The sequence below is a fragment of the Panthera pardus genome, unplaced genomic scaffold (genome assembly GCF_024362965.1).
Source record: "Panthera pardus isolate Hobbes unplaced genomic scaffold, ASM2436296v1 HiC_scaffold_25, whole genome shotgun sequence".
Lineage (NCBI taxonomy): Eukaryota > Metazoa > Chordata > Mammalia > Carnivora > Felidae > Panthera > Panthera pardus.
This window is the reverse complement of record NW_026526821.1, coordinates 83,128,719-83,149,955: the sequence shown is the minus strand read 5'-3', so window position 1 is coordinate 83,149,955 and position 21,237 is coordinate 83,128,719. Positions and strand designations below refer to the sequence as shown.

Here is a 21,237-nt window from a genome sequence, read left to right as displayed (position 1 = left end):
TATCTACTGAAGAGGGCTCACTGGGACTGGGCAATGGGCTTCAGAAGATTATCTAATTCAATACTTGTTAACAACTTTAGGCCCTGAGAGTATTATCATTGTATTTTTGGATAAGGAAATTGAGTCTTAGAGAGTTAAGTAACTTTTTCCTTGTATAAACACATGCAGAATGTGAAATTTCTAGCTGAATAGTCAAATAATCTCAGGCCTTAGAGATGACCAACTCCCTCATAGTACAGATCAGGAATCCAGTGCCCAGAGAGGTAAAGTAACTTGCCTGGGATTCCTCAGTGGTAGAGCTAAGCTTTGAACTTAGGTCTCATAACTCTCGGCTCAATGTTTAAAATAACGGGATTTCTAAATAGAATTTTTTTCCAGATACTTGTTTAAAATGTCATGTTGGAGATAATCAAACATGTTAGCAAACCCAATATGGACTGCATTTCTTAATTTCCTTCAGTTTACTGTATTTTATACCTTCATAGGAGACTTTAATAGTCTTTATAACATCATAGTGCTTATTACCTAATACCCTGTTCTAGTCTATGTATTGAAAAATTGATTTTGTGATGATTCTTTCCTGTGTCTAATCAGTTCAATAAATTAAACTTATAGGTCTGTTATTCCAGGTCATTTTTCCCCCTACAAAGAGCTTTTGCCATTGCCCCTTTCCATATATTATTCTCAAGCTTTCATTTGCCTATTCTGAATGTAACATCTGAACCTCTTTGCTGCACACTGATGACTTCCTTTCCACACCCCTGGTTGATATTATTGCCTTTGTTGTTTCCAAAGACAATATGCCATGATAACTATTTCCTTTTATTTCGTGGAAAGAGATGCTGCTTTTGTTCTCTGACAAAATATAATGTTTGGGAACACCAAAATGTCCTATCAGATTCCTAATCCTGGGCCACATTCCCGGTTTGGGGAAGTATATTATATATGCCAGAAAATCACATTCTTGCAATGATTTCCAAATTTACTGCAGAGTTTCCTATAATAAAGATAAGGTTTCCAGACCACGCACCTTTAAGATGAAATATTATTATTTAGAAGATGTATTTGGTTCTTTAAAATAAATAAATTGGAGTAATTTGAATACAAATCCTACTACTGTAATTTCCTATTTAAAGTAAACAGATTAGCTCTCCCTCTTAAACATAACCAATTTTAGCCCTGCCCTGATCATAGGAGATGGGGAAAGAAGTATCTACCTTTCAAAAAAATGTGCCAATCATATCTTTGGCTGGTCAATATGTTGTTTCCAAATACTGTTACTTCAACTTTGAGCTGTTATCAGCACCAGTGATTAATTAATGGATTATTTACTAAACTTAGTTTCTTTTCTTCTCTCCTCCTGAAAAAGATGCAGGAGATAAGTGAAGAAAAGCCAGACATGTGTATTCCATTTGAAATCCATGATTAAAAAGCTTAAAAATTCAAACCAACATAAAAAACTGTTTTATTTTAATACTCTGGAAGGTTTCAGTGAACTCCATTATTTTCACTCACTATTTGCTTGAATAATTTAGGCAAGAAAGCTAAATTATACATAAAGTGTACAGTTAGAAGAAAAAGTTCATGCACAGCCCTAGGCTATAGCCTCCCCTAATGATGTCTGAAGTCAGTGAAAAGAACTCGTTAGACTGAGAGTAATTTCTCAGGGTTTAATTTTTTTTTTTCTTAAAGCAATAATGTTCTTATAAAAATCTGACAAATAATACACTAAAAGAAAAGCCACAAAAGAGAATCTACAGTTAAGGCCTTAGCCCCTGTAAACTTTCATTTAATTTCATGTAGAAGTTGGCTTTCCACACACCACATAGATGGTGTTGGCAGCCTTGAGTGATATTCAACAAGGAAAATACACGTCTCGATTGAATAGCTTTGCTGTTTGGCCTCATTAGAATTCTGAAGTTACAGAGTTAAAAGGAGATCCTTCAGGCTTAGAGACAAACTAGAGATCTACTGTGGAAAGGGGATCAGAACCCACTCAGTGTCCCATCATGTGAGCAAGTGGTTGACACTTGCTAGGGTACTGCGCTTCAGGAGTGGCCCAGACAATTACACATTTATGGATTCACTAAAATGCACACATTCCCTTTAAGTTTAACAACAGAGAATGCAACTGCTGTAAGATGACAGGAATATCAAAATGGTACTGTAGTCACCTCTGATTTCTGAGCTGCCTTTGTTCTTTTCTTAAAGTCACACAATTGTAGAATTTGAAGAATGCAGTTCAGCCCCTTCATTTTATAGATGAGGAAATTGAGACCCAGAGAGAAGTGATGAGCTCAAGGCTATGCAGCTAATGTACTTGTTAATTCATTCCCAAATATCTGCACATTTAGAGACAGAAAGGAATTCCAAGTAGAAAGAACAGTCATATGTAAAAGCATGAAGGTGGGAACCAGCCTGACGCATTGGAGAATAAGAGGTGCCAATTGTTACCTGGTCAACTCCCATCACATCCCCCCATCTAAGGGAGTCTGCACATGGCAGTATAAGCTGGCAGGTAAGAGCACAGAGAGTCTGGCAATCTTAGGTCACTTATCTCTCTCTGATTTATTTTTTCCAACAGAAAAATGATGTTCAGCAGTAACAGAACCAACTTCTTACAGTTATATTGAATGGATATTAATGCATATAAATGCTTATAATGTGCAGCACTTGAATTATATAAATATTAGTTGTTATTGTTAATATTAATAGGCCTTCTGGCCATAGCTGATCAGATAAGGGGTGGTGGGCAGCTGGCCCAGGTGGAGCATCTCTCAACCAGCCAATGTCTTATGATATATGCATTTGAGGGGATGAATTGGTCCATCAAAGTAAGGCCATCAAGGAATTATGAAATTGGCAACCAAAGATCAGGGTTAGTTAACCAAGAGACTGAGAGGAAAAAGGATTGAGAAGAATCACAGGTAGGGCAGGCATTATGGTCTCAAGTGAAAAATGAAATTATGAAGTTTTGAGGAAGCCAAATGGTTAGAGAGGAAAATGGGATGTGCGTGCGTGCGCGCGCGCGCGCGCACACACACACACACACACACACACACACACACACAGAACCTCAGTTCCTGAACATTTTATATGTCTAGTACAGTTCTATGGGTAAACAACTTATTAACTCCTCTTTTCTTAGAGGTAACTTCAGTGAGTCTCAGGTCTTTGCAATCAGAAGAAACTATCAAATGTTCTGCAAGATATATGCATGATACTGGGATAGAGAGAGAGAGGTGAATTGCAAAAGGCTGGGTGTGCCAAAGTGAGTCAAATTGTCTCTTGAAAGCCACTGTAAGTTACTAAAGGATTGAACCAGATGAGTCATGTCTGATCAAATCTGTCATCAGCTCTATAATATCACCCATGCAACAATGCAACAGAAGATAAATTTGAGGTACAAAAAAGGCTAGAGGAAGGCTAGTTAAGAGGCTTTGAGTACGGTCAAGGCTAGAACTCATCAGGAGTACCTGAACTAAGGTAATAGAGGCAGAAATAGAAAGGAAACATACAGATAAGGAAGGTAGAAAGAACCTGGTGACTTTGGGGGAGTGGGGCACACAGGAGCTGCTGGAGTCCAGCAAAATTTCTGATTTGGGTGTTTAGAAAGAAACTTGGAAACATAGATTTGGGACTAGAAATTGAGAGGCTCACTTTCGTGTAAGCTGAATTTGAGGTATCTGTGGGAAATTCAAGTGAAGATGTTCCATTGCATTTGGGTATGTAATTACGGAGCTCAGCAAAGAATCTGGGATGATAGATTAAGAGTCTGGAGGATAATAATGGTAGTGAGACTAGGGGTTTGGCTGGTGTCTTTCAAGGTGAGTGTAAATGATGAGAAGAGATGACCCATGCTGTGGTCTGGAGAACACCAATATGTAAGAGGTGAATGAGCAGAGGGGCTTCTGAAAGTGTCCAAGAAAGAATGGATGGAGAAATGGAAGAGATATAGAGAAAAGTAGGAGACTGAGTCTTAGGAATCAAGACGGGAGGAAATTCAAGGTAAAGAGAGTGATGAGTAATGTCAAGTATAGAAGAAAGTTCATAGACAGCTAAGGGCACAAAACCATTCATTGAATGTGGAGCATGAAGGTTACTTTAGATCTACACTAAATGGTAAGAAAAAAATGAAGACAACAGTAGATTGAAGCATGAAGAAGGAAAATACAGGAAGAAACCAAGTTTACTTCAGTTATAAAAGAAAAAGGGATGAAGAGAATGTGGGATCAGATAAGGACTATTTGTGTAGTACAAAATAGACTTGACATATTGATGAACTGAGTCAGAAAAGAGAAGTTAGTGAAACAAGAAAAAGGAGGTCTGGTGGAGCAAGATGCCTTCTGGGGAGGTAGGAAAATGCAAAATCCAGGGCACAGGTGGAGGTGTAAGTTTTGGACAGGATTAGGGACAATGCTTTCATGGAAACAGAAGAGAAGCAGAAAAGGATGGAGGCCAGTAAAGACAAGCTTTAGTTGAAGATTCATCAAGTTGAGGGAGCTTTGTGTTTGAAGGAGTTGTTTTTCTCAGGGAAGTAGGAAGCAAGGCATTTTCTGAGAACAAGGGAAAAGCTATGGTGCAAGGAGTTTGAAGAGAAAAGGGAATGTTAGAAAAAAAACTGCCACAAGGACCAGGAGAAGGACTGAACAGGAACTCACGGAATTGTGGGACCATGTAAGAGCACAGCTGAGTTTGAAGACCATTGCTGTGTGGTGGCACCAATCCAAGTGGTGATTTGATTTCTCCAGCAGTAGTTCATGTCCCAGATGTAGGAGGTGAGTATTCAAAGGCTGTGGGTGCTGCACAAGTTCAATGGAAAAGCAAGAAGACCCGGAATTCCAGAGTGATGATAAGAGAAAGACGGGTTCAAGCTTCAAGAGAGGGATGTCAACATGGGAGGGAAGCTTTGCGTGGTGGTCAAAAAGTGGGAATCATGAGCAAAAGAGTGGTGACCAGCAGGGCAGGTATTTGCTGTCACTGTGGAGGATACCAGAGTTCAAGATCTCAGAAATAAACTAGTTAATTGTTGCCTAAACCAAGACCAAAGGCAGATCTTCTCATTTAGTCATAGATTTTCTTTTCTTGGAGTGCCTCTGGCTCCTTGGAAAAGGCCCAGAGCCAAAACTAGAAGGCCAAAATTGTTATAGACTGGCACAAACATTTGCCAGGATAATTTATCCTCTTTTGTCACTCAAGTTCCAAGTGAGGCTGGAAAAGATGGAGAAAGTTTAATCACACTGTTCTTCGGAGTCCATTGCAAGGCATTAATAACTTGCTGTGATACTAGCAGTTTTACATCTTACACTGGCATTATTGTGTCACATTAGTTTAATATTGCCATCCTGTAGCTTAGTATGAATGTGATACAGAAGTAAAATTACACGTGCACTTTTCATATTGTTATATTGAAATCTAGTGTGTATCTGACACTAATACTATTCAAATTCCATAAAATATACAGTTCCTAACACAAAGACATTTTAATGTTATGTTAGAATAAGAATGCACATCATTACACTTTCAGAACCATGCAGCGGAGGAGGAAGAACTGGAGGGCTTACCATTTGTGAGCCCTGGGGAAAACAATTAACAATTTGAGGATGGTTTCTATGCATGACAACCTTCAAACTTCGCCTTCCCTGGTAATCAGGGCAATGTTCATGGCTTTCGAACAAGAGCCAGAAAACTTTCTCTGAGGGGTCAGTTAGTATTTTGGGCCTCATGAACAATACGGTGGCAACTACTGAAGTCTGCATCGGTAGTGCAAAAGCAACTTGGGGTAAAATGTAAATGAAGGAGTGTGGCTGTGTTTTAATAAAACTTTATTTCTAGACACTGAAATTTGATTTTCATACACTTTTCACATGTCATGAAATCATATCCTTCTTTTGATTTTCTTTTCAGCCAGTTAAAAATGCAAAAGATACTCTTAGCTTGGGGGCCATACAAAAAAAAAAAAAACAAAAAACAAACAGGTAGAGAATCTGATTTGACCCCTGGGCCACAGTTTGCTGACTTCTGTGTTAGAAGATTATGAATCTGTAGGGGCATCAGTCCAGGATCCGGGATTATGAATCCATAAGTGCACCATGAGTGGATTCAAGCTATTTTGCAGAACTTATATATGCTAATCAATATATTCCCAAATGACTTTGAGGGGGGACTAGATATATTTTTTCCTTTCTGTACTTTCCACTACCTCTCCTCCCACCTACAGAGACCTGGCTTCTGGTTGAGGTGGCACTCTCACAGCCACTTGATCTTCAGCTACTTTAGGGAACATCTATTTGAAAGTGGCATTTGCTTGGGACAGGTAGCCAGTGTGAGGAGAGCCGTACTATCTAAAGAACAAAGTTGAGTATGGGGCACCTGGGTGGCTCAGTCGTTGTGCATCGGACTTCGGCTCAGGTCATGATCTCTGGGTTCATGAGTTTGAGCCCCACATTGGGCTTGCTGCTATCAGCACAGAGCCTGCTTTGGATCCTCTGGCTTCCTTCTCTCTGCCCCTCCCTTGCTTGTATTCTCTCAAAAATAAACAAACATGAAAAAATTTTTTTTTTAAAAGAACAAAGTTGAGTAGAACATAAGGAAAGGGATAATCAACTCGGTTGGGGGACAGAAAAACTTCACAAAGAAAATATTTTGAGCAAAAGGGGAAGGGTGTTGTAGGCAGAGGGGGTGGTGAAAAAAGGGCTCAGATGTGAAGAATGGCACTGGAACCTTTGGGGAATTGAAAGGCAATGAGAATGGCTGAAGTGCCTGGAGCCGGCTAGATGGATGAGCCCTAAGAAAAGAGACTGTAGGAGGAGCCAGGTTCTGGATCACTTAGGGCCTGTGGTATCTTGCTGGAGAGTTTCAGCTTTATTTTGCAGGTCACTGACACTCATACCTGGCCAGACTTCTGAAATCTTGGAATGAATTTTAGATGCATACTTATTCCAAGCCAAACACACACACATTTTTTTTTTTATGTAGCTAAGGAAATGTAAATATGGACTGAGTATTATGTCAAGGAATTATCATTATCTTTGCAATTTTGCAAAAAAAAAAGTCCTTAATTTTTCTTTTTTCTGAGATGTATAAGTATATAGGGATCGAATGATACAATATCTGGGATTTGCCTCAAAATAAGCAGAAAAAAAGGAGAGAGAGTTGGGATGAAAAAAGAAGGTGGGGTGGAGTTCTGGGAAATGTTGGTGGTTGCTGAAGTTGGGGGATGGATAGGTATAAGGGAATTGATTTCTTGTATTTGCCACCTTTGAGTGCCTAAAAATTTTCTTAACGATAAGTTAAAAAAAATAAAGTGTATATACCCTGGGTCTTATCTCATATCTACTGAATTAGGATTTCTGGGTAATAGGATCAGATGCAGAAACTGAAATGAGGGATGGTGGGGGATGGGCAACAGGCAGGGGGACCATCTGGAAAGCCAAAGCAATTGTGCAGGACAGAGACAATGAAGGGTTGGCTCTTGGCAGTGGAGGTGGGGAGAGGAGGTAGGCATGAGATGCATCTTGTTGTTTATTAGACAAGACCTATGTCTGATTCGATGAGAAGGTGAAGTTGAAGGTGACTCCTGGGAGAGTGACTGAATGAATAAAAGAATGGTGCCATTACTGCGATGGGAAATACAGATGGAGCAGATATGAACCATGGAAACTGGATTCACAGTTTCAGTTATTCTAAGTATTAAAAGTACTTGAGTCTCCTCTGTTCATGTCATTCCAATATTGTCACATTTCTTATTACTTAAAGTCACCACAAGACTTGAATTCTATACAAACAGTATCATGCAAATCTCTGGCCCCATCTTCCAGGAACATGTCTCTATTCAGAGTTTCCAGCAGGTCTGCATTTGAATTAACTTGACCTGATTCACTATTTACAAAGGTACATACGCTCGACCTTCCAGCATCCCGGATTCTTTTGCGTTTTCCCTCTCTGCCTGTCTCCACTATCCTACCAGTCTTGCCATTAGAAAATAAGGAACAGGCCAAGGCTTTTTAGTCCACAAAGTACAATGTACCTGCTTCTCTTTAATCCTCCCAAAGCATGGAGGTGTGTATAAACACACCCAGAGGCCCTGAGACCCCAAGATCGGCTGCATGTATGCGCTCAGCATTTTTGTCTTTTTTCCAGTCATTTCCTTTTTTGATTTGTACGAACCTGAGCCTGAGACATGACATCTTTTAGGAAATCCAGTTAAACCCCAAGCTTTCCCACAATGCGGTTTAGATTTGCCCTAGGAACATAAAGAAGTGGCCTGAGCGTTCTGTGTTGGGAACCCCTCTGGAGATCCAGGTCTTTCCTGTAATCTCCATGGGCTCTTTGCAGAAAGCTATATTTCTTCCAAGTCTTTCTTTTCATCCCTGTCTGAACCTGCCTTCATCTTCCTAATGGCTAATTAAAAAATTACAACCAAGAGCATTAAATAGTAAACCCCTTCCCTGCTGTTCTCTGTTTAATTTCTGAAGCCCCAAGCAAAATGTCTTAAAAAGAATTAGAAAGAGCCACCTTTCTGCTTGCAAACTGCGTGGTGAACAGCATTCTGGTGGGGAGAGGCCTTTATTCTAATGGGTAACCCTTCAAAGCAGGGTAAGCTTGGGCATTATTTACATCTTATTCCAGAAAGAGAAAGTTTGGGGGAAGGTCACATTCTCTCCAACATTATGACTTCACTTGTACGGGTAAAAAAATTTTGGGGTGTGTGCGTGCATGCGTGTTTCCTCTTCCCTTGGTGCCTACTGATTTCATTCTACACTGAAGCAACTCTGAGTTTTAAAACTCACATTTCTTTTTCATTTAAGTTAGAGGTCTGAGCTTGATGAAAACTCATCCCAATTCATGATGTGCACACTTAAGCGGCTGCTTGATTTCATTTGCAAAGAGAGATCTTGGAAGGCAGTGTCTAAATAATAATCAACATAGTGCTCTACTTGCATTTGTTTATACATTATCTTAACACTTTATTACATATTTTAATAGGACAAGGGTTTAAAAGCTGGAATCAGACGTAGCGGCCTCACTTTATTTTAGATTGTTCTTCATCAATTGTTTTTTCTTGTGATTATACAGTTTTACTTTATCATCCCTTTGATAACAATTTCTGCATGAAAATTGACTTTATATTTCATTTTTCCCGTCTGTTATCTTAGCGGCATTCATACGCAAACACCCTTTGTGCTGTGCTGGTAATATAACTGATCAGGCGAAGCTGTGCCATAAGAAATCAAAACCATAATAATGTCTTTGGGTTTTGCATTTTAAATACTGCGTTCATTGTTGCAGTGAGGTTTCTGATCCCTTTCCAGACATTACGGAGATTACCTTTGGTAATGCCTATTTCATTGTACTTTGATATAAAATAATGTGTGTCATAAATCATCTGAGTGACTGTCATTAACCAGAAAAGCACCTACTTAGGATATGTAACAATTTGCTTTTCTAATTTGAAGAAGATTGAGGCATTTTAATTATAGAAGGTCTTTATAAATGAGATTGGAATTCAATATAAAATTGTATTCTTTACGGAATTGTAGATGAGAAATAATAAAATCCGTATTCATTAATTTTACATTATTTTTTGGGCATTATTTTGTGCTAAAAAGAAAACATTCTTAGGAGGGTTTCCTAAATAAAGCCCTATACTTCAGTCACCATTAATCTCAGAAAAAGTCATGTTTACTTATTTGAGAGAAAGGCACAAGAGGATCAGTTGTTACTTGGGCGAATTCACAACTGTAAATTTAAAAACTTTTTAAATGTAAAGCTGGGGATGTCATTGTCTAAAAAGTTGAGAAAAGACAAAGAAGGGGCATAAAGAGACAAGGGATGGGAGGAGAGAGCTATTTAAAATTATTGATGTGCTTCATAGTTTCAAGATTGCTTCCATTTGGAAGAGGATGGAGGTTTGGAGCTTTCTCAGTGAAAAACAATTTAAAATTATTAGAGTTCTCCTCTTTAAAGGTGATCAGGGTTCTGCACACGGACATTGTAGCAAGATTTAAAATTATGAGAGCTCTTCACATTGTTTAAAACATTGATTTTTTATAAAATGGATTTCCACGTTTTATTTCCTCAGCGACTAGGTAATTATAGTGGCCTAGAAACTGAGGTACTTCATTCTGAAACTAGTTTTTCTCTTTGGCTCCTTCTCTTTTCTTGCTTTTTGCTCCCCCCACTCCCCTTAATAAGTTTTCTAGTTTCCCGTGCTGCTGGGATAGACACATCATTCTTTGTTCTTGCTCATAAATCACTCTGTGACCGAGGAACCAGGAAGTTATTAGGGGTGAGGGGAAGGTCAGGTCGAAAATTCAGATTGATCTAACCTGTTCTTACAAAATAGCACTTTACCTACACCAAACCTAAAGCGAAGCACCAATGCAAGACTGTTCCAATATGACTTTCAGTCATGCTTCATGAGGGAAGAGGCTTCTGCAGCTTTTATAGCCAGTGTTACAAAGAGTCATAGGAACTGCCAAGTTGTCCTAGGTATTTAGTTCAAATCACATTTGCCCATACACGTCATTTCAAGTACACTTTCCCCCTTCTCCTTGTTTGTCCTTTCTCTCTTCTCTTCTCCCTTGGTCTCCCATTAATATGGACAGTTAAGACAGAGATTCCAAAGATTCGGCATGGAGGCTGATGATTTGTTGAGGGGTCCTTTAGTTAGGAATTCTAGATGTTTCTCTCCTTGTGTTAGAAATTGGTCTTGTGTGAACATACACACATATACACACACACAGTCTTGTATAGACTATAGGGATTTGATAAGAGAGAATTCATGGTCCTTAGCTGGGATAACAAATACGTGTTTTTCCCAGTCTTCTGCTCCATTCCAGAAAGAAAATCTTTCTCCTCCCCTGTCGTCTTCCCCGTTGGGTTGTTTTTTTTTTTTTTTTTTTTTTTGGTAAAAGGTGGAAGCAGTGTTCCATGTGTTTTGTAAAAAGCTATATCAAAGTGAATTGAACATGGTATTAAGTTTTTGTCAGCTTGAACTCACACCTGCCACACACAAGGTTTTTTGGCCTTTCGTGCAAATCATAACCTGAGTCTAAATCTAAAGGAACAGGGAAAGCAATAGAGCAAAGCTATCCAGATGTTGCTCAGTCTGTGCGATTGTAAATTTCAAAGTACCAGCTTTCCATCCAGATTTTAGTGCACTGGGAACTATATGAAAATTCCAAGACATACTGGTTTATTGAAATGTCTGGCCATTTCTATATGAATTTTGCAACAGATGTACTGAGGTAAGCAATAAAACTGTGATAATAAGGAACATTTCCACATCAACTCATTAAACTACTAATCTATAATGAGGACCAAAACTCAGCAGTTAGAAGAGAGTGAATTTCATTATTATTATTATTTTTTGACTTAGTGTCAGTTATTCAGTTTTTCCCTTGATTTCACTTTATGGTCAAATTTCCAAGGGGTTTTAGGCTAGTATATACATATATAAAATATATGTTGATACATGATTTATGATGTATGTGTATCTTGCTTTATGCCAAATAAACTGAAAATTGAATTCCAGTCTTACCTTTTATAAGTCAATAAAAATAATATAGGAACATGTTATTAGCCTTTGAATTTATCTTTACAAAATTTTGTTATCACCTTATCATTATATGTAAGACCCAAGAAGACCAAATCTGATGCTTGGAGTCCCTTTAGAATTTTAAGTTTAGGTCTGATTCTCAGTCTCTGCTGGGACTAGAGTATCATACTCCAGAAGCTGGGGGCTTGGCTTGGCTGTGTCTCTAGTGATGACCATGGACTTTACAGCCCACACCTCTGCACAAAGAAGGTGTACCATCTTGATGGATGTTTCTTGCTGCTTTCTCATTCCTAGCCACTTCCCAGCTGACTCCTCTATTTGAGGATGAACAGACCATTCCAGGATGCAGTCTCAGGAATGGGACCCCTGGGATTGATACTAAACCATCTGTATCCCTTTCAGGGATTTGCAAAGCAGTACAATTCGAGTTTGGGGATGAATGGGTCTACCCCAAATTCACCATTCCTCCTAGCAAGACTGACTAGTGATCAAACAGGCCTTGGAATGGAAGGAAAAATTAAAACCAAAAATGAAATGTCACTTATTTGATAATATGTGGAGCTTTTTTTTCTTTTGTAAACCCTTCCCTACTGACCTGTGGTAATTGGAAATAAGATTTTTTATTGACTAATTTTACCAGGAAGACTACAAGAGACTTTGGAAATATAGGAAGCAGTGTATGGGCAAAGGAAGGGAGTGGAGGCAGGTCCATAAGACAGGATATGGATACACCTGAAGGGCAGGAGTATAGGGCAGCTGACAAATAAGCATGTCATGGATCATGCGTAAAGCAGTTATGGAAGCCTCGTCCTCCTCAAGTTCTGTTTTTTGGTCAAATTTGGGAAATATTAGAGCTATTAAGATTCATTTGCTCTTCTCTGGAATTCTGAAAATTATTTTCCTGGCATTGCTCGGTTTTCCCAAAGTAGGTTTTGTTTATTTCTTTTCCTTTTTTTTTTTTTTTCCCTATAACACGTCCTCACTGGTCACTTCATATGTTTTCCTGTTACTTATTTTGGAAGAGTCCAGCAGCCCTAGGAAAACGACGACAAAAATGACAAGCAGCAGGAGGAGGCGGCAGATATAAAAAGAAGAAAATGTTAGTGAACTCTATTTACAGAGAAAGTCAGCTCCATTTGCTTTGAGCAGGGCCTCAGAGGTTGAGTGAGGCCCAGGCCAGTTCCTTTTTTGTTGTTTTTTTTGTTTGTGTCTTTGTTTTTCTTTGGATACTCTGAGTATATTAAAAAGCAAGCATGGTCAAAACATGGATTAAAAACCATGGTATACTTCAATGTTTACATTTAACAATTTGTAGTTGTGAAACACAGAAACACAGTGACTATGTATTCAAGTTACTTTGAAGATCAAAAGTCAAAATTTGCAGCTCTCATGAACGTGAGCCATGGGGACATTCCCAGCCTCCTCCTCACTGCCCAGTGCTGAGCAGGACCGACGCCTGTCCCCAACTACATTACTTACACATTGTGGGCCGGGTGCCTCATTCATGTAGGGCCTGGCCAGCAGCACAGCTCAAAAACAGAGTAATTTCCTTCTCCTCCCTTCTGTCATTTTTTCATTTTCTTTAGACCTAAACATGGAAGATGCTATTGGGGTGGTGCTAGTCGATGATGAATAAGTTCCAATGAAATTCTTCCCGCCTTGCAAATGCTGGTCAATGTGAGGGGAAGCTGGAGTTGGGGAGGGAGAGAAGGCTCATCTGCATCTACAGTGGTGGGCTCCCTGCTCCTGAGGACAGAAAAAAGGCTGCAGTAGTTCTGAGATACCTGGAGAGCTACAGGCTTTCTCCTGCTTTCTTCTGTTGCCTCGACAAGCTGTTTCTATCTGGGAATCTAAAGCAGCACTGATGCACTTGTGTCAGCTTTGGGTTTTTTTTTTGTTTTTTGTTTTTTTAATTTTTACTATGGAAAATTTCAAACATGCACAAAAATAGAATAATCTAAGGAACCCCCCATTTACCCATCACTAATCTTGAGTGATGATGAGTGATGCCCTGTAAAATACACATCTGTGGAAATGGCTGCAGGAAGATGGAGGTGGGGGGTTTTGCTCCACAACAGTCCCTGTTTACACCTGTGCATTCATGGAACTAAACCTCATACACCTGCATCCACAGAAGGCTTCATAATTGCTTCTGAACCAGGAAGACTATAGCATTGCCATGGAAAGGGGGAGTCAAAGTGAGCAAGGTTAGAATGACTTACTCCTAAATGGATGCTTTCCTCATTCTTAATTTCAGGCTTGTAGGTCACTTAAAGATGTTTATTAACAATTAGGGGCAAATAGAAAAAAACTGTTGGCTATACACTAAAGCCTGTTTTCTGCTCAGCTTTTTGCTTTGAGAGAAGCCAGTGTTTGTGTGTGTGTGCATGTGTCTGTTGAAATGGGAAGAAGAAAAAAAAAAGAAATGAGAAAAACCAAGATGGAGAAATAGAAATACCTCGAGAAAAGTGAAATTTTAGCTGTGCTAATCCCTAGACTAGGAGGCTCTTGCAGAGCATAACTGGATTCTGGAAGGAGGCTTTCCTCACTGTCAGTGATAATGTCAGGTCCAGGGCACAGCAAAGGGTATTTAACAGGGCCATTGATGTATCCCATTGTGCAAAGGGAAGTAGAGCTCTGTATCCAGGTTTTCCTCTGATCGCATCATCATGCGATGATATGGTTTCTAGTAAAAAAAAAAAAACTGTGCCAGAGATGAAGCAGAACTGACTCGGCACCAAGAGTGTTTATTTACACACTGGTAGTACTTGCCATGGTTTACTAAATAGGACAGGATTGCGGGCAGCTCTGGTGGCAACTGGGACTTGTGATATCCACTACAGGCTCTACCATCTGTAGCTGAAGGATCTAGCATTGGCTTAATCTCTGTGTGTTTCAGCTTACCTACCTGTGAGAGCCTAAAGACAATGCTTACCTTCCTAGAGGGATGGGCACCAAGAATGTTGAAAGCGTGATGGGTGGTTGTGAACATAAAGTGCTATGGCATCCTTGAAAAAAAAAAAAAAAAAAGATACTCTCCCTAGTCTACATGGCTCCAGAGGCTGGGCTGGCTGCAGTGGGTGTGCAACACAGGCAGGCACAAGGGACCAACACTTATCTAATGTGTTGTCACCAGCTTGAAATTTTTAAGCCTGTCCAGGGGCTCACACCAGGAAATACTCTGAGAGGAAGACTTGAGGTCAAGTGGACCTCAGAGAAGCTTGTTAAGAAATATCTACGCTGGGAAAATTAAAGTAGACCTCCTGTAGACTGTCATTTCTTGGTACTGCATTGACATCTCTAGGGCTCATTTTTTTTCTTTGTTATATCATTTCTGTATGTCAAGCATCACTCAGAAAGTTGAACAATTTTTATAGTCTTTGAAACACTCAATTCTGTAACATTGGTTACATTTTGTTGGTTAGAATCTGAACACATCTTGTTCTCAGTGAAAGCAAATTCTTTTTATTTTGTGATTTCTTCTAAAACTTGGGTTTTCACTTGATTTCGAATGATTTCGAATGAATTGTCTCTGTTCGTAACTGCCTGCTAGGAGCTTATGATAATAAAACATTTTAGATTACATGGAGGTTCAAGAACCCCTGTGTATTTAGCTACTTCTGAAAATGGCTAAGGAAGGAATACCACCTATCTTTAAGAATTTATTTATTTATTTATTTATTTATTTATTTATTTATTTATGATTTTATTTATTTTTTTAATATGAAACTTATTGTCAAATTGGTTTCCATACAACACCCAGTGCTCATCCCAACAGGTGCCCTCCTCAATGCCCATCACCCACTTTCCCCTCCCTCTCACCCCCCATCAACCCTCAGTTTATTCTCAGTTAAAAAAAATTTTTTTTTAATGTTTTTATTTATTTTTGAGACAAAGAGAGACAGAGCATGAGCAGGGGAGGGGCAGAGAAACAGGGAGACACAGAATCTGAAGCAGGCTCCAGGCTCTGAGCTGTCAGCACAGAGCCTGATGTGGGGCTCAAACTCACAGACTGTGTGATCATGACCTGAGCTGAAGTTGGACGCTTAACTGACTGAGCCACCCAGGGGCCCCTATTCTCAGTTTTTAAGAGTCTCTTATGGTTTGGCTCCTCCCTCTCTTTTTTTTTCCTTCCCCTCCCCCCTGGTCTTCTGTTAAGTTTCTCAGGATCCACATAAGAGTGAAAACATATGGTATCTGTCTTTCTCTGTATGACTTATTTCAGTTAGCGTAACACTCTCCAGTTCCATCCATATTGCTACAAAAGGCCATATTTCATTCTTTCTCATTGCCAAGTAGTATTCCATTGTGTATATAAACCACAATTTCTTTATCCATTCATCAGATGATGGGCATTTAGGCTCTTTCCATTATTTGGTTATTGTTGAAATTGCTGCTATAAACATTGGGGCACAAGTGCCCCTATGCATCAGCACTCCTGTATCCCTTGGATAAATGCCTAGTAGTGCAATTGCTGGGTCATAGGGTAGATCTATTTTTAATTTTTTGAGGAATCTCCACAATGTTTTCCAGAGCGGCTACACCAGTTTGCATTCCCACCAACAGTGCAAAAGGGTTCCCGTTCTCCACATCCTCTCCAGAATCTATAGTCTCCTGATTTGTTCATTTTGGCCACTCTGACTGGCATGAGGTGTTAACTCAGTGTGGTTTTGATTTGTACTTCCCTGATGAGGAGTGACGTTGAGCATCTTTTCATGTGCCTGTTGGCCATCTGGATGTCTTTTTTTTAACGTTTATTTATTTTTGAGACAGAGAGACAGAGCACGAACAGGGGAGGGGCAGAGAGAGAGGGAGACACAGAATCTGAAACAGGCTCCAGGTTCTGAGCTGTCAGCACAGAGCCCGACGCGGAGCTCGAACTCACGGACCGTGAGATCCTGACCTGAGCCGAAGTCGGACGCTTAACCGACTGAGCCACCCAGGCGCCCCTTGGATGTCTTCTTTAGAGAAGTGTCTATTCATGTTTTCTGCTCATTTCTTCACTGGATTATTTGTTTTTTGGGTGTGGAGTTTGGTGAGCTCTTTATAGATTTTGGATACTAGCCCTTTGTCTGATATGTCATTTGGAAATATCTTTTCCCACTCTGTCGGTTGCCTTTTACTTTTGTTGATTGTTTCCTTTGCAGTGCAGAGGCTTTTTATCTTCATGAAGTCCCAATAGTTCATTTTTGTATTAAGAAATTTTTTTTAATTTTTTTTAACATTTATTTATTTTTGAAACAGAGAGAGACAGAGCATGAACAAGGGAGGGGCAGAAAGAGAGGGAGACACAGAATCTGGAACAGGCTCCAGGCTCTGAGCTGTCAGCACAGAGCCCGACGCGGGGCTCGAACTCACGGACCGTGAGATCATGACCTGAGCCGAAGTCGGACGCTTAACCGACCAAGCCACCCAGGCGCCCCAAGAAAATTTTTAACCAAAACTTTACATCTCAGTATTCTGAGGAAAAGAGAGTAAGAGAGTACACCCTCAGGAAAACAGCTGATGAGAAGCCTGGGGCCTGGGTTAGCAAGATGGGGTGAGAACTCACCTGGTGGGCAATAGGAGGTGTGAGTGGTGAAGGGAGCACAACCAGAACCCAGGTCTCTTATGGAATCTGCATTTTTAGGAGGCTACCAAGGATGCTATTGTACCCATTTAGCACTTGAGCCTTATAGCTCTCTGCCACATTTCCCCAGGCTACAAAATGGCTGGCTTTGTAAATTGCTAGAGAGTTATTTATTTCTTGTGTAGGAAGCGACACCTCAAATATCATGAAACCTCCCTTTAAGGGTTTCCTACCTGAGTGCAGGCACAGAGTGGGATTTCCCTCAATCCATAACATGCACACACTAGATATATGTTATAGTAAGAAAAGCCAAAAAAAAAAAAAAAGATATTTCCTTTTTGTTCCTGCTCCAGTTTAGCACCAATGGAAAGAGAGATGTAGAAGTCAGACAGATGGAAACTAAAGTATCAGCTTTGAGGGGCGCCTGGGTGGCTCAGTCGGTTAAGGGTCTGACTCTTGATTGTAGCTCAGGTCATAAGATCGAGGCCTGCATTGGGCCCATGCTGAGCTTGGAGTCTGCTTAAGATTCTCTCTCTCTTTCTCTTTCTCTCTGCACCTCCCCAGCCCACTTGCTCTCTCGCTTAAAAAAAAAAAAAGAAAGTATCAGATTGGAGAATGATGCTTAAGTCTATGGACAACTGAGCTTACAAACACTTTAGCTCTGTATTAATCATACTCACTGGGTCATGGCCAGGGGAGCCTAGGCATGAGAAGTCCAAAGCAGGTACACTTGGCAAGTAGAGAACTCCTTAAGAGAGAAACAGCGAGTGCCAACCATTCCTTAGTTCCTTTTTTCCAACTTGCCATTCTGAGAAAGGAATAGAGGGATGATAAGAGAGCAATTCTAATTGTGGAAATACTTCATATGAAAACATGAGGATTAAGAAGTAAGTGTTCCCTGGGGTGCTGTGCTGACAGCACGGAGCCTGCTTGGGATTGTCTCTCTCCCTCTCTCTCTGTCCCTCTCCAGCTTGCGTGCTCTCTCAAGTAAATACACATTAAAAAAGAAAGAAAGAAAGAAAGAAAGAAAGAAAGAAAGAAAGAAAGAAAGAAAGAATTCCCCAACAATAAATATAAGAAAACAGCTATTCCTATTGAGTTTAACATATGATATAAAGAAGTAAAATGTCATGAATTTACATGCCAATAATTGAGAAAAAAAATTTTTTTCTTTTAAAGAGAGAACACGCAAGAAAGGGAGAGGGGTGAGGGAGGGGGTAAGAGAGAGAGAGAGAGAGAGAGAGAGAGAGAGAGAGAGAGAATCTTAAACAGGCTCCATGCTAAGTTGCAGAGCCCAACATGGGGCTCGATCCCACTACCTTAGGATCGTGACTTGAGCCGAAATTAAGAGTGAGATGCTCAACTGACTGAGCCACCCAAGCACCCTGAGACATTTTTTTACATGTCAAAAATAAATCCCATAAAGAACACTGACTAGCTCAAAAACTCTTTCATCATTTAAGGAAGGAAAAAGCCTACTTTCAAAAACTTTTAAACTTACTTTAATAACATACAGAACAATGACTACATTAATTACATATTATTTCTTATTTATGAAAATTTCCACTGGAGTGTCTACATGGCTATGCTACAGTAGACTTGTTCAAGGTTCCGTACACTCTTGGAAGTAAAGGCAGACGTTTCTTTAAGAAAGTCTCTGACTCATGATTATGACAGCAATGAATTCAACAAAGACGCCCCATCTGCCTGAATTAGGAATGCTTTACCATATTAGCAAATCCAGGCTGGTGACACCAGGGGAGAAATGTGGCTACCCACAGATCTCTTGTGGTTTTTGTCACTGGGCTGCCTGTCCCCTAGAGATGTCAGTTTCTACTTCAACCCCTTCCTTAATGAAACTGGCTGAGGCACAAAGAGGTTCCAGGACGAAGGAGGGCCTACTCCCGGGAGTCTGAGGTGCTGGCCCTTTAAGACTGGCTTGCACAGAAGTGCATTCAAGCTAACCTGAGACCCAGCAGTGCCAGGAGTAGATTCAGTTCTGGTTTGAGTTAAGCTGGGTCTGAGAGAGTCCCTTCCTTTACACAGAACATTTGCAAACATTAAAAAGTGAACTGGGCTTATTTCAGCGTTAAAGCTTTATGGTGTTATGGGACAAAGAGGAAGATAATTCAGTTAGGGAGTAACACAACCACTTTTGATAAATTACACTTTTAGGTCATCTCAGATGCAAAAGGGGTATTTACTGGATGGGAGCAGGGTGGTCTCCTCGACTAATTTATTCCCAAAGTTTGCCAGTGTTGGGAAGGAAGGGTACCTGGCTGTCTGTCAGGTTCTCTGTTGGAACACACCCTGTTGGAGAGAATGTTTTGCCTATTCGCAAAGGGCAGCAGCATCTCTTTCAAGTGATTTGTTATAATGACGATGATTATTGTTGGATTATTACAGTCGCCCACTGGCAGGATTATAGTTAAAAATTTGGCAGTGTTTGCATTATAAATGACTATTTTTACAGTTCAGCCATAAAAGTTTACTTAGGTTTGAAATTTGATATACAAGCTCTCCATCCAGGAGTGCTTTCCTTTCAAAGAGAATTTTAAAAAATGGTTAATAAAATTGGTCTGTCTAATTTTCCTGAGTTATATGAGTATTTTGGAAAAACAGAAATGTATCATTTGTATAGGCTCTCTACACTTCTTCTCAGTTGGCCTTGAGTTTAAACAAGATGCTATAAAATTTAAATTATTCAAACTGAGCTTGGATGTACTGAAAGAAATGATATTATGCACAGGGCTAGACTAGAGAAAAGGAGAGGAACAGACAGTCTTTGTGTTTAACTTTAAAAACTCTATCTGTGGCCCAGAAGTAGAAGCCCTTTTGGAACAATTATCACTTTGCATTTTCATTATGCATTTTATACCTCTAAGTACATAATCACCTGCTCATGTCTATCTGATAAATAATGAGATTTTTATTTCACATTTGCATTGTTAATTACAGTATATTACAGAAGTAAGATACCAAGCATCTGTTATTAATAGAATGTAATTTTTTTTAATAACAAGGGCACTTTAAATAGACAAAGAAAAAGCACCCTTTATTGGAGGCCACCCGGATCTGTTGATAGCTTTGCTTTTCATTTGTACTAAAGGTAAATGAGGTAGGAATGGAGGAAAATACCACATGAACTAAAGCTATCAAGATAAAATATAAATGTGAATTACAGTTTGGCAAGAGTTTATGTCCTTACCCTTGAGGAAGGAGTCAGTTTTGTAAATGCCAGTGCAATTAGAATACATTTAGTGTTGAAAAGATGAAAAGTCCAACCCATGAATTCCCTTTAAGAGTCTGATAAACTCTGGTCACAATATGAGGGTCCAGCTGGAAGAGCCAATTCTAGTGGTCTCAGGATCATTATCTTTACTACTAAAAGATGGTTCTTCTGAGCACAGTCACTTACTTCCCCACCTTCCATGCCTGGGGTCTTACTGAGAGGTGGCGTGGTGGTCTAACAGCCTTGGAACTCTCCATCTGCCTTTTACAATAACCACCTAAGTGGTGGTTACCTGTCTGAGTAAATGAGAAGCACTGGCATTGTACTGGTATTGTATTAAAGTGCAAATAAATACACTGAAAAGCAGACACATGCTAAAATGCAAGTAATCAAGTAATGACTGCCCTTTGGGAAAAGCTCTGCATGGGTCAGTGTTGGATGCATTCTTTTTTGGCAACAGATTTTACCACCTTATCAGCTGCCATAGTGGGATACAGAACTCTTCTAGCACCACAAACTCCCTTAAGCTGCTCCTTAATAATCCTACCCTCCACTCAACCCCAACCTGATATATTCTCCATCACTATGATTGTCATCTTGAGAACATTACATCAATGGAATCATACAGTATGTAACCCCTTGAGATTGGTTTTCTACTCAGCATAATGCCCTTGAGATTTATCTAAATTGTTCATGTATCAGTAGTTCATTCCTTTATATTGCCGAGTAACTTTCCATTGTGTGGGTGTACTGCTGTTTGTTTATCCATTCACTCATGGAAGGACTTTGGGGTTATTATAAGTAAAATTGCTGTAGACATTAATGTACAGGTTTTTGTCTAAACACAAGTTTTTATTTCCTTAGCAGAAACAT

The 21,237-nt window shown here is 39.7% G+C and overlaps 1 long non-coding RNA gene across 1 annotated transcript in view; it reads right to left on the bottom strand.

Moving 5' to 3' along the window:
• The window catches only part of LOC128773424 (uncharacterized), a 66,024-nt gene extending 48,154 nt beyond the window's left edge, over positions 1-17,870 (bottom strand). Inside the window, exon 1 of the long non-coding RNA XR_008417650.1 lies at positions 17,813-17,870. This is a non-coding gene — a long non-coding RNA (uncharacterized LOC128773424). The remainder of the gene's footprint in view (positions 1-17,812) is intronic.
• Positions 17,871-21,237: the final 3,367 nt, after the last annotated feature.